Below are 14,916 nucleotides of genomic sequence, written 5' to 3' on the forward strand. Positions count from 1 at the left end.
CCTGGTCAAAGACCAAAAGAGGCTAAGACCCAAAAGCCAGAGATCCCAGCAGGGCAAAAACCCCTAATCCCCTCGCTCAAAGGTTTATCTACCTATTCCAAGACCCCTCCCAGGAATGGGCGGGGTCTTGCAGGTAAGGTCACACCTAATATTCAGTTCTCAAAGGTTTATCTACCTATTCCAAGACCCCTCCCAGAAATGGACGGGTCTCAGATAGGTACACCTACACTGATCTTTAAAAACAAGAGATTCAAAATCAGGTGTGCAACAAAAGTTCAGGTCATTCTAGCAGCTTTTACCTGGACTATAATTATAGGGCATCAATGGGGCATCAATGGGAATAGTTTAGAAGCCATCATCTAGATGGTTTTAATGCTTCTTAAATTGACAGAATTTTGCTATTTGTTCATGACTTTTTCCCTGACCTTGTTTTCAATATTTGAAACTTTATTTAAAGTGATCTACAAAGTTCTTCATCTCCCAGACCTTTTCCTCAGAGGATTTGCAATGGTATGGTTTGCTCTTTCCCTTTGAGATATCAATCTTCTCCAGTTCTTCACCCCAGAAGGATGCTCAGAGGGTGATGGGGAGTATCATTTAAAGTGAAAACTAAGGAGCTGCACTTGGCTTCATTGCTTTGTTTGAACCTTGATCTTCCCTACATTCCAGTTCTTTTCTTGTTCCCCTCAGGACTTAAACATTCTTGTTTCACTGGAGTTTAGTTTCTTTCCCTTGTTGCAATAATCCTCACTTTCTTTGGAAGTATTTCTTTAATAATGTTTTCCATGTCCATCCTTGTTCACTGAAATTTTTCCTTGACATGGGTTATTCTCAGATGTGTTCCTCAGGCATGAAGAGTTAAGTTTTTAATTACTTTTAATTCTGCCCACTGAGATCCCAAAGAATGCATTGTTCGAATGAATGCTCATACAGTCATGAGCACAGGCTTTAAGATTCATTTTCCCCCAAGATTGGTTATAGGTTTGTTTGCATTTATTCCCCCAGAGAACTCTAAAATTCTTCCTGCAGTCACATAGGTAGCATATTTGAACAGCAATATAAATAGAGGATATTATTCTCTCTTTCCTGAAAATTCCTGGCAATGGCAATAATTGTGCCACATTTTTAACAGACAAAGCATTAGCTTTTCAGAGGTAGAAAGTTAAAAGTTCAAGAGCAAAATGAAGGAAAGCAAGACAGTGACGGGAGGGGAGAGAGAGAGAGAGAGAGAGAGAGAGAGAGAGAGAGAGAGAGAGAGAGAGAGAGAGAGAGAGAGAGAGAGAGAGAGAGAGAATATAATAGGCTGAGTTCATACTGTAAAGCAATTCTAGAGAACAGAGTAGTCTCTGACCCCTGAAATATTTGAGCCCCAAACAATAACCAAACATACCAAAGCAAAACCCAGGACTGATTTCATCAGTTAAGTGGAAGGTAGGCTGCAACTCACTGAGATTGGTGCACTCATTTAATAATAACATTTTCCCATTTCTGTTCTGCTTATGTAATTGCTACTCCAGGAGCGATTCAAATGAGGACATAGTGATCAGCAGGGAAATCATTATCGGGCAACAGACAGAAAAGCACATTATTTAAAATGTTGGGTTGCAGACTGCTAGGTGACATTGTGAGCTACAAATTCACAGTGGCTTATCTCCACACATAACACTAAGCGTGAGCCTCGAAATAACTATTTCTAGGACCACTGTATAGGAGGCAAACCCTTGTTTGTTTCTCAGTACTTGTTGTGGGTGCACATTTTGTTTTCACATTTTGATTATTCTCATCCATCCATGCAACTCTCCTCATTTAAATTGCCAAACAGCTGTCTGGATTTAACATAAGGGCCTCCATCTTGTTTTATACTTCAATCTTTCAGTGTTCAGGAACTGAAATGAATGGCTATGTGACATATCTGTGGCCAAAGGACCATATGATACCACAAACATGATCTCCAGCCATTTAAGCTTTAAAGCCAAATTACTCTAGTTAGGTAACATTTCCAGAAATCCGATAACTCTAGAATCCAGCACCCTCTCCTCACTCATGTGTTGATCCATGGAATCCAGATGAGTTCTAGAGAAAGTTCCTGAAAGTGTTCCAGAGAAATTTGGAACATTCCAGAGAAATGTATTCCAGAGAAATTTCCTGAGTTGTCACCAGCTCTGACCCTGTCAGTTCTCATTTTTAATTCAGCACAATCCCTATAATCCTGAAAAACTTTGACTCAAAATCTCTCTATAATATCCAAGGTTCTTTAATAAAAACTAGGAGGGTTTTTTTTTTTTTATTTCAGCTTTTATGGATTTGCGGAGCAAGCTCCATTGTGTGAGATTCACTGATAACAGCTAAACCACTTCACCTACATGTTAATGATACAATTAGCATGTTATAGAGGTGGAGGGCTTCATTAGACTGGAGATCCTCTGGCAAAGCACCTCTCAGGGACAGTAAAACAGTTGTTGATTTGGTTTATTGTATCAGGTTTGGAAGTAAAACTTGGAGATAGAAATATGGACTCCGACTTAAACTGAAGTATGTAATGAAATTAGGCAATCCTTACTCAGCTTTGAAGGAAATAGGTTCTAAAATATATCAGACCTCCCCATGACAGTAGTGAACATCACCATGCTCTGATGATTTATGATAATTTATAATACTGATTGCTTCCCTCACCTAGTCTTGCTTGATTTTGAGTGTAAGTTTGAGAACTCTTGGAAAATACACAGGGTAAAGAGAATTTGTTTTTAATTTTTGTTGTTGCTGTTTTTGGCCAAACGCTGTGACTCTCAGGGGTTACTCCTGAGATTTCTGCACTCAGAAATAACTCCTGGGGGCCGGGCGGTGGCGCTGGAGGTAAGGTAAGCCTTACCTGCGCTAGCCTAGGAGACGGACCGCGGTTCGATCCCCCGGCGTCCCATATGGTCCCCCAAGCCAGGAGCGACTTCTGAGCGCATAGCCAGGAGTAACCCCTGAGCGTCACCGGGTGTGGCCCAAAAACCAAAAAAAAAAAAAAAAAAAAAAAAAAGAAATAACTCCTGGCTCAGGGGTCCATATGGAATTCAGGGATCGAACCCACGGCCATTCTGGGTCAGCTGCATTCAAGGCAAACACTCTACCGCTGTGCCACCATTATGGCACTGTTTTTCATTTTTAATTCACTCCCTGATATACAAAGTTATTCATAATTGAGTTCCAGGTGTACCATATTTCAGCACCAATTCCGTCACCAATATTCAGACTTGCTTCCATTAAAATCTCCTGTTTCCCTCTTGCCTACTGGCCTGCCTCTATGGAAGGCATTATTTTCCTTTTAACCTTTTCCTCCTTCTAGGTCTAGGCACTGTTTCTAGGACTATTTACAGAGAATAATACTGTTGCATGTCACTTTACCTCCTTTCAGCACCTAAGCCTGGTCCAGAGTTTCCATTTCCTTCTATCCTTGCCTTGATACCATTCCCTGATCTATTTTACCTTTAATCTCAGTGGCTAGTGATTTAGGAGCAGTGACAGAGCTTTGGTCAAGAAATCCCTGGTTCCTTTTCAGAGTTAGAAGTTAGAAAAATGTATTTGAAAATAGAGGAGAAATGAGAAGAAATTAATATAGTACTTAACATAGTACTAAGTTATTCATGGCTTGGCTTGTGGCTTTCTCTAGGAAAGTTGAATCTTTATGTAGGCCTTAAAAGGTTTTTATATTCCATATCAATTGACAAGCATGTTACAAAGAATGCATGGATCCTTCAGAGTGGTCTGACTGGTCTGAGACTTTGAGTTTGGCCATTTGTCATTATCATTACCCATTCTCTTAGTCTCTTGGTGACACTAAGCTCAGACAAAATTGTATGGTCTTGGGGAATTACAGGAAAGTTTAAAAATGTAGGTTAGGCTCAGTTAAAGAGGGGACTGCTTATAGCAGCTGGCAAGAGAAAACTTGGTCTTCCTCTTCATAAACTTTCTTCTATTGACTAATCAATTAAAGGAGATTCTATTTGTCATACTTACTACTGCAGTCCTTGACAAAACATCATATCAGAAGCAAGTATCTTCCTCTTGAGCTTTAATTTCTTCTGCAATTTACTTCCACTCAATATTATAGTTGCAGGTATAGTCCTATGGCCATTTTACTATAAGCTAAAGTTTGCTTTCTTTTTCTCTCCATACATGCTGCTTGTCAAGTCCCCTCAAGTCATAGGATAATTTTGGTGTTCTTTCTATGATTGAAACCCAACTATAATTATGTCTGTAATCAAGGTGCTTAAATAAAGATAATATTTAATACACTGTTTGCATTTGAAGAACATACATATAGTACAGCTTGATATAAAATCCTATGCAAATAGACTATTATAATTTATATGTATATATACAAGAAAGAAAATTAAAAGCTATAAATTATTTGAAATCAAAGAATTATTATTTCAAAAAATACAAAAAAAGAAGATCAATAAGTGGTTAATAAAAATAGTGCTCACAGGCTTACAACAGTCTTTATTTTACATAATCTCTGATTCTGTTTTAAAGTACAGAGGTAAATTCCCAAATTCTGTTTTTGTTGAGGACTTCTTTTTCCTCCTTTTATGTTCCTATACCTATGTTTCTTGGGGGCTGCTCCTGGCTCATTTCTCTGGGGTCTGTCTCAGGGGTGCAGATCAAACTCTGGCCTCCCAGGTAGTGAACATCTCCAGTCTTTGAACCATTTCTGGGCTTATTTGATGATTTCTAAAACAGTTGCTTTTGCCCTGTTTCAGAACTTGTTGGCTTAGTTCAAACCAGGCAGGCACTGCCATAGAGCTGCTTGAAATGAATTCCACAAATGTCACTTTTCCAGCAACCATGCTGAAGAAGAAAGACAGTTAAGCCCCCCTCCCCCCCCGCCCCGGCAATGACTTACTGGAGAGCTTAATAAAAAATCAAAATATGTTTAGAACATTCTTATCCCCGATGCCCAGTTCAAGACTTATAAGCCAGCTCAAACCCTAAGGCCAGGAGCCTTCCGACCATCCACAAGACATTTCTGCAGGAACAGGCCATCAGATAAGACTTAAATGGAAGATCACCAATCCTCTGAGGAAGAATTTGAACCAACACTTTTTTTCTAGCTAAGGTCCCTTTCAGAGGGACTTTATAATTTGTAGATGTAGTTCCAAGACGGAGTTGCCCACAGTACTCCAATTGGTAGTGCAAAGTGATTTTGGATTGTTTAATGACAGTTTGGAGTAGCTACACAGTTCAAGTGAAGATGCATAATCGATTTCCTTTAGGGGACTCTGTTTCAAAGAATTCTTTAAGAAGACTCTTTTGCTTCATTGTCATCTTCTGAAATTCTGAATTTTATTCTCAAAAATGGAAGCGAAGCTGGAAATCATAAGGACTCTTTCACCCTTAAGGCCCCCTCTCAGGGATTCTTGGTCCAACAGGTTAGCAGTTTAGTGAGAGGCCTGAGGATGAGAAGCTGCTTGGTTCTTGTCTCATTAGGGCCTAATATATGATGCTGGAGTGGAAAAGGCCTCTGAGATTTTCTAGAACTGCACTCAGGACCTTGTACTGACAAGGCTTCAAATGGAATACTCCGCATTACAAGGCATGTGCCTTAAGCTCTGTACTCTCTCTCTAGCCTGACATTCTTTCCTGTAACAATGGATGAACTCTGGACCTGGGGGATATTGTGGCTAACTTTTCCCTTTCTTATGAAGAGCAAAAAGCCCCCTCAGCTGGAGTGGCTGAAGAAATAGAATAGTAGGTTGGCATTTGCCTTTCATGTAGCAGTACCCTGCACTCATAGAGTCCACTGAACCCTACAATGAGTGATCTCTAATCACAGATCCAATATCAGGGTATCTAACACCCAATCATAAAGAAACAATAAACTCCTCAGCTTGAGAATCAAGGCTGAACACTTGGGTGGTAGTGACCCGGTCCCATGAGACATACCAATTGGTTCATGGTAGTTTTGTGGTTGCCTTGGTGGGGCTGGCAGGACTTTAGTGTCCTCACTGTTAAAATATAACTATATATAAATAAAACAAGATAATATTGACCTTTTCTTTCCACCACGCCAAAATAATTAATTCCTTAGCACCACCAAGTGTGGCCAAAAATAAAAATAAATAAATAAGAAAATAACTTTATATGGATTGTCTTTTAGCGATTTAGCAAGTGTTAGCGATCTCCATGTCAAGAAATAGTTTATTATAGAAATAAGATACTAAAATCCCATTACAATTTCTCTTTCTCTGCAGAGTTCTTAAATCTTTTTATAGCCTAACATTTTTATTGGATACTGGTCATAATAAGTATCATTGGGGTGTTCATGAGAATCTCACCTGAAAAATATACTTCTGATACCTCTGGTTCATGAATAATATTCCTCAACTGGAAACTTTTCGGTTAAACTTGTTTTATTAGGAAGTCTAGGCTTTGTTTAAGCAGAGGGTAGTGAGGGAAAGAACTGAAGGTGCTAAATATCCTTGGACTTTCAGTAAAGTTCAGTAAAATTCAGTAAATTTAAATAATTTCAACTCAATGTCTGACCCTCTGACCCCATAATAATCATAGTCAACTTCTAAAACTTCTGAGATGTTTCAGTGTAAATTGACTGAAGTGTCGGTGTTTTTGTTTGGTTTTCCTTTAACTTAGAGGTGTGGCAACTAAGAAACACAAAAATTAAGATTTTAAACGGACTTTAATGCACAAATAGTGCTCACAGTGGAATAGTTTACAAATGGGGCATAAAAATTATACCAAGGCATTGTTCACTACATAACCTGGTAGTAGAATTTGTCTGTCTATGTAACAGTAACAGTAACCTAAATGATATAATGAACAACAGAGGTAGTACTTTTTATGTTGAACACTATTCAGTATACTCAGTGCATTAACTTATATAATAGAAGTATTAGATTACTGATGAAGAGATAAAATAACAAAAATTCAAGCAACGTATTTGAGATTCATTATCAATGAATGTTCAATAGAATTTTGCAATTATTGCAAATAATGACAAGCCCTACTGAGTCAAGGAGAACTGGCTCACTTGACTACCATTCTATTAAGTCTTAGCCACAAAATCATTGTACTTCATGACAATGTAGGGTAGAATTTCTCTGAATTTCATAGGAACACTTAATTGTTTTTACTTTTCAGACAATAATTTTAAAAATAATACTGTGTATTTATTCAGTTTGTTTGTATGCAATATAAAGCAGTTATGCTTAGAAATATTATTTTTAAATATCAGTAAAACAAGATTACACCTTTGTTAGAGACCATGATAGTAATTGCTAACATGTTAGCTATAACAAATTCCTAAACCTGACTCATGGACTTTTAAAAAATTGGAAGTCAGAGTTCTCTCTTTCATGATCCCCAAACTCCTCATTATTCTTATCCATTGTGGCTATGGTTTTCAATTATCTATAATTCTGGTGTCAGCACTTGGTAGATATTTAGAAGTGTTCTCGGGACTGCTTTAATCTAATAATATCTAATAATATTCTCACACATTTTATCACATAAAGAATGGTCTTCACTTCTTAATATGTAGTGTCTGCTTTCTTGCTACTTGATTCCTCTTTCCACTATTATCTACAAAATTTACATTTTAACCCCTAGTTTTTTTTTCGTCTCTAAGACAAGAGAGTTTTCATTGCAAAGGATCTCAACAAGAATCCCAACAATAGTTTCTCCCCCCACCTCTTGATACCACCTGGAAGCATTAATACACATTAACTACTAAGAAGAAAAGTGACAACATACTTTGAAAATATGTATATGAAGAATGCAACTGATTGTTTACTGTCTGCTTAAGCATCATTCAGGTACAATATAGCTTCAATAGCATTTAAGAAGCATTTAGAAATTGTACGAATTTGAATGTTGCCAATGGTGAGTTGGGTTCTTTTCCTTTATAAGGTAGGAACTTTCTGTTTTTTTTTTTTTTTAATTTTCATTGTGACCAAAGTGCATTATAAATCTTTCACTGCATCATTTATGGTACATAGTGACAATGAATGAGGGGCATTCCTACCACCAGTGCTGTCCTCCCTCCGCCCCTGTTCCTAGTATGCATCCCATATCTCCCTCCTCTACCCCCCAGTATGCTAGTGCAACTGGTCTCCACTTTACAGCTTGTTGTAGATTGAGCATCTATTCCACCTTCATTGGAGATAAAAAGGATAAGAAAAAGGGGAGAAAAAAATTTGGTGACAACTACCAAAAAAAGAAAGGAGAGAGAAAAAAAAGAAAAGAAAAATGAAAGAAAAAAAGAAAAAAATGGACCCGGCAAATAAAAAATCAAAATAAATCTCTAAATAATAACCACAAGAGTGAAAAAGAATGAGAAAGTGGAAGAAAAAAGAGAAGGAAAATAAAGTCAAAAACTAACAAATCAAAACAAAACAAGAAAAAGTATGGGTGCTGGAGTGGTAGGGTTTGGCGTTACCCCCATTTTTCTTTTTCTTTTTTTGCATAGGCACAGTAAGCATTGGGAAAGAAAGGGAATTCCCGTGGCCTAAGAGATTCAGGGTTTCTCCATCCTTGAAGCATACCATCATGGGATCACCCCCTGGCTCCATATATACTCATTACCCCATCCCAAAGGCTTTTTTGTGATGCCAGGAAAGTTTCCTTTCAGTTGCGTGTGAGAAAATCAAGCAACTGTAGCTAGCCATCTTGGTATTTGCGCAGGTTATAGGTCAGGGTCTAGGATAGAGTCTCTAGGGAGGTTTCTATCCATCTTTGTTGTGTTCAGTCTTCTGTAACACTTGCTCCCTGTTTTCGTTGGGAACTTTCTTATCTCTTTCTCTTTTTCAAAAACAATTCCTTACAGTGGAGTTTTACTTTCTTTGTATTGTGGTAATTTTCTCCTTCCTGCAATCAATTCTTCACTCTCTATGGCTGCAGTTTGTGCTACAGGAGGAGGGCAAAACAAAACAAAATGAAACAAAACAAAACAACAAAAAACTGGGAACAAAAGGAGTGTACATTTCCCTACTTGAGCTCATAGTGTGAAAGATGTGAAGTAAAAATACAAAAACAAGTAAACACACACACTTAATAAAAAACACTGAAAACTGTTTATAAAGTGAATCAAAATATTTTGTAATGAGTGGTTATACTATCTAATCCATTTGAAAAATTTTAAACGCAAGATTCACATGAACTGAGACTTTATAAAAATAATAGAGGTTTAATTACAATAAATTAGGAGGATAAACATTGAAGGAGAAACAACAGATGGTCAAAAAGTAAATGCCAATTAAATGTTATTCGAAACATTTAAAAGAAACAATTCTGCTCCTTTCATTGTTTTTCTTAACATCCTTCAAATTAGTCAGGAATGTTTTCTTGTTCCCTCCTCTTTTTCTTTCTTTCTAGATCTTCCCAGTTTTTTCTTAAAATGATTTCATTTCACTTGAAGATTAATTTATTAAGAGTTTCTCAATGAAAGCTTACAATCTCAGTTTTAAATATAAGCAGCATAACAGTTATATTTTAATCCTATTTATCAAATATCGGTAGACTTATATTTATGGATAACTAGACATGAAATTATACAAACTATAATTTTATAAAATTCACTTGTTATAATTTGACTAAAGTCATTTGAAATAGCTTTATTTGTAAATTATTTGGGGTTGTAAAAATGTGCAGAAATCTTTTTACATCCTCTTTTCTCTTTGTCCCTTTGTTTTTAATTATAAACAGTAACTAAAATCTGTTGCTAACGCTAAAAGAAATAAAACATTAATTTCAGATGAAGATTAATAACAAAAATCTGAGCTTATACTTGACCCGAATGTCATTTCTTTTTATAAATATTGGAACTGGTAAACTTGAAAGTCTGCTTCTTCTGGGTTTGACACATGGAAATGATCATTATGTTAGTTACACCCTAGTAGTGTTTAGCCAAATAGACTCCCGTACTCCCAATTCTAATCTGGAGATAAAGTAAATGTGATTAACGTCAGGGGCCAACTTTCCCTTTAGAGTTGAGCTTTTGATTAGTCATAGCAGAAGTTTACCCTGAAGAGGATCAGGGGCATTTTGTCAGCTGGACAGATTATAATTAGCTATTTTGGGAAATGATAGTCTGTTTTAGTATACTGTTTACTCAAGTTTCAGTCACTCTGTTTGCAAAAAATGCCCAGTGATTCTGCAAGTTAACATTCTTTTGTTTAGGAACAGTGATAGATGGTGAAAGCTTATGGTGTTAGGAAAGACACAAAAAGAGGAAAATCCATTAATGTTTTCTTTTTTTCATGACCTTCATATACTTTACCACATAGAAGTGTGACGAAAAGACTTTACTATACTTTACTACATAGAAGTGTGATGGGTAAAATTTGGATTAAAAGGACATATTTGAGAAAGGTGCTTTTTATATTTAATAAAAACTAGCTTAAATAATGGCATACTTGCCTTTTATGAGAACTTAAACATTAAGTTGCAAAAATAATATTGACAGCAATAAAAAAATTAAAGTATTTTGTAACTAACATTCACTCTCAACCTTGTCTTACAACAAAGAAGAAATTGTGCATAAAATTTGCAGGTGAATAAACATTTTCAAACAAGAAGAAATAACCAAGTGAGGAAAATGACAAGTGTGGTAGTAAGTTTATGGTATATTTGAAAAACAGAAGCTTCCAACACAAACCTTTGAATAATTTTCCAGTCCCATTTTTACCAAGTTATGAAATTTATAGTGTGGACATAAAACAGCATAGGATATTATCATTTACAATTACAATTTAAAGAATCTCAACACTTGCTGTGCAGTTGAAAAACTCTTTAAGATATCAGTCATATCATCAGAATACTAAAATCAATAACCTGTTGAATCAGACTTCTATTTTCTTAAAATAATAGAAAGTATTTTTAAGTTTAAGTTCTGGCAGAATTTGATGCTTGTAGTTGTGAACATGTATTCAATGTGATATTAAAAAATGATGAATGGCAAGTTTAGATGATTCAAAAAACCTGTTTTAATGTTATAGTTTTTTTTTTTTTAATTCCCAAAGCCTTTGACATCTTAACTGTGGTTAATCATACAGAAGAGATATAACACCACCAAATGTGTTAAGATAGCATTTATTAGAAATTCTCCTTAGAAGTTTGTTTACTGACTGACTGGTGAAGCAGTCCATTCTGCTCAGGTTCCAATCACATCTTGAAATGTTTGTGCAAACACCTTGGTTATGCTGAATGCATGATCTCTTTCTGGAAGACTGGTATTTGGCAATTACAATATGTCCTATGCAGAAGTTACATATGCAACTGATCCTAACACCACAATTCTCCCTTCCCAAATAAAAAAATGTGGGCTCACAAATAAGCTCACATACTCATCTCCTATAGATATAGTTTTATGTGTTATTGTTATTAATCTTTTAACAGAGGATTACAAGTTTTATGAGGATATCCTAGAAAAGGTTCTTAAAACTTATAAATGATTTTTTGAATTATTTACTTTTTTTTGGGGGGGTCATGCCTGGCAGCACTCAGGGGTTCCTCCTGGCTCTACGCTCAGAAATCTCTCCTGACAGGCTCTGGGGACCATATGGGATGCCGGGATTCGAACCACATTCCTTGTGCATGGAAGGCAAATGCCTTACCTTCATGCTATCTCTCCGGCTCCCTATTTACTTATTGTTGGAGGGTATGCACAGCCTACTTGCTTGTGATGAGGAAACATTGTAATGAAAAGAAACCAACCAAGACAATTTATAGGCAAAACAAGAAGCTTAATTCCTTTATCTCTTTTTAGGACCTACATCTGGTATCTGACTGTGTTCAATGTATTATTCCTGTTTACATTTCTTGCTAACATTTAGAATACTTTATAGATATTTAACTACATGGCAAGTCATAGTACAGTGGTCTAGAAAAACTAAAACAGTATTTAAAATAATTTTAGTAAACAGTTTAGTTAACTAACATTCCCATTTTTGTATATTTGCTTCTAAGATCACTTGTTAAGCATGTTCACAGTAAAGAACAACAATAATATTATAATAAAATAACAACATATTATAACATATAACAATATTATAGTGTATTATATTAAACAATATTATATTGTATTATATTAATGTAACAGTGATATCAATAATATCAATGTAAATATACAATGGATATATATTAATATAATATACTACATATCATATAACAAATAAAATATGATAATAATGCATTATAATATTATACAATAATAAACACTAAACAATAAGTGTTTATTGTTGTACTCACATAATACATTTTCCTGAAACATATATCTTAGTTACTTGTCCCAAAGTAATTGGAGAATACCTTGACTCTTAGTATATTAGTTTCAATTGTCATTAATCAGTTTGCTTTATGTGCCCATCTCTCCCTTTTTTTGTATTAAATTTTGTTGTGACAACCATATCCTCTTCATACCTCAGTCCTTTTCCATGTATTTGTATGTGAGATGTGCTAATATCAGGTAAGTAGATTTGTTTGCCCACTTGCCTTCTCTGGTACATGCAAAGAATCTATGCAGTGACTGTGGTTTAAAATATCTGAGGGAAGTTTAAAGTAGAATGCAGCTGTTGTTGAACTCTAAGTAATTTAGTGTTCTGTAAATGATTAGTGGAGTCTAATAACTTTGATTAATTGACTAGAAATAAAAATGTATGAACTTTTGCCATCTGCTTTCTGGATACAAATAAAAAGGAACCAAAATTACTCATGACAATTACTATTTTTCAAATTACATAAGTTTATACACACAAAATAATATAAAATAATCTAAATTGAGAAAAAACAATTCCTAGAAAATCTAATAATATCAACCTCATTCTTTGCAGAAAGATTGCATTTACCCTTTCCCAAAGGCTCAATTTTGTATTATTTTTTGTTTCTGCTTGAATTCCTTTAAAAAAAAATCGTTGAGTCACTATGAGGTAATATCTGAAAGATAAGATTTGACAAGATAAACTTTGAAAACCAAAGACCTATGAAAACATTTTAACTATATCCTTAATTTTACCCATAACAGGATTGCTAATGAAGTTTTTAATTTAGAGATGCCCTCTTCCATATTGTCATAATTTTGTATAAAGAATTGTTGGTTCAATTAAATATAAAGTTGCAATGGTGAGGTTATTTTAACACTCCCAATAGTAATTTTGATTTTTTTTTTTTTGGGTCACACCCGGCAGCGCTCTGGAGTTACTCCTGGCTCTACGCTCAGAAATCGCTCTTGGCAGGCACAGGGAACCTTATGGGCTGCCAGGAATCGAACAGGAGTCTGTCCTGTATTGGCTGAGTGCAAGGCAAACGCCCTACCGCTCTGCTATCTCTCAGGTTTCTGAATAGTAATTGAGAAAGAAAAAGAATGACTATTTTGTATTGCTTAATAAAAGGAAGAGTCAAGCAAACTATGACTGCACAATGACAATGGGTGGGCCAATACAGAGCTTATAAAATACTCAGAATTATTAAACAAGTAAACACTATTATCTTTAGATAACAAGCAAGTAAACAAGTGTATTCAGATAAAAGATTCCCTTATACCCCAAGCCCCTCTAAAAAACCTCTTTACTTTTCATTTGTGTGACTAAGAAAAAAATAGACATCGGTGAGAGAGAATGAATTTATAGAAATGTTTGAAATTGGGTTTCACTTCAGCTTTGAGTAACAGAGCAAATACTAGGTTCTGTTTTTCTTAGTTTCCTTCTAGCCCTTTCTGAAACATGTTAAGATGTGACTGAGTGTGAAAAACTGAATAATTGGATTTCTGGACATGGAGTACTCAGTACAGAAAATCTAATGGTGGACCCACCCCTTACATGATGAATTATTCTTTATAGTAGGAACAATGCACTCTAGGCCCTTTGTCTTGTTTCCCAATAAACAGCAGCACACCCCCACAAAAAGTAACACAGGTTTTCCCTAGAGAATCTAGATGATTCCTTGGCACTCTGAAGAGACTTTCTCCTCAAAAGAAATGATCCGTGACCCCCCCCCCCAAAATTGAAATTATACATTCAATAAAACCCTCACTTCTTAAAAATTTAACATGATTTTTGAAATTTTAAAAATGCCTTTTTTTTCCCGCTTATTTTTGGCACATTGCGCTGTGCTTAGAAATTATTCCTTGCTCTGATCTCAGGGTTCACTCCTAGTCTGACTCTGGGGATCATATGATGTGCTGGGATTGGAACCCAGATTAGCTAGATCAACGTAAGTGCTCTCCCTACTTCACTATCTCTCTAGTCTCTAATTTTTCCTCTCTAAAGATTTCATATTTTGCGTCTTGAGTCTTAGCATTGAATCAGGATTTCCTAATGTTTCCAGTAGAGTTGTTTTTTGATGGTTTGTTTGTTTGTATGTTTTGGTTTTTGGTTCGCACCTGGCAGCCCTCAGGGGTTACTCCTGGCTCTACGCTCAGAAATTGCTCCTGGCAGAGACGGGGGACCATATGAAGTGCCAGGATTTAAACCACTGTCCTTCTGCATGCAAGACAAACGCCCTACCTCTTTGCTATCTGTCCGGCCCCTCCAATAGAGTTTTATAGTGAAAGAAGCAGAAGAAAATTTATGTGATATCTGAGAACATAAAAAAATGCTAAAAGAAGAGCTAGAATATGTCTAAAAAGTTTCCCCCAAAGGGGCCAGAGCAATAGCTCAGTGGAAGGGCATTTGAAAAATGCCTTTGAAAGACCTAAATTCCAATCCAGGTTTCCCATTTGGTCCCCCTAGCCAGGAGTGATTTCTGAGTGCACAGCCAGAGTAATCCCTAAGTGTTCCCCCACCAAAAATATGTTTTCTCCAAAAGAAAAATATAATAAAATAAATAAAATTAAAACACAAATAAATAACCTTGGATCATATCTAAATCATACCACTTTTAATCAGTGAAGTGAGGAAGCTCGAGACTTTAAAAGATTAG

The 14,916-nt window shown here is 35.8% G+C and overlaps 1 protein-coding gene across 1 annotated transcript in view; it reads left to right on the forward strand.

The window, feature by feature from the left end:
• GPC5 (glypican 5) overlaps positions 1 to 14,916 on the forward strand; it is a 1,503,836-nt gene that overhangs the window by 861,039 nt on the left and 627,881 nt on the right. The gene's annotated exons all lie outside the window — the stretch shown is intronic.

This window comes from Suncus etruscus, chromosome 8 (assembly GCF_024139225.1).
Source record: "Suncus etruscus isolate mSunEtr1 chromosome 8, mSunEtr1.pri.cur, whole genome shotgun sequence".
Lineage (NCBI taxonomy): Eukaryota > Metazoa > Chordata > Mammalia > Eulipotyphla > Soricidae > Suncus > Suncus etruscus.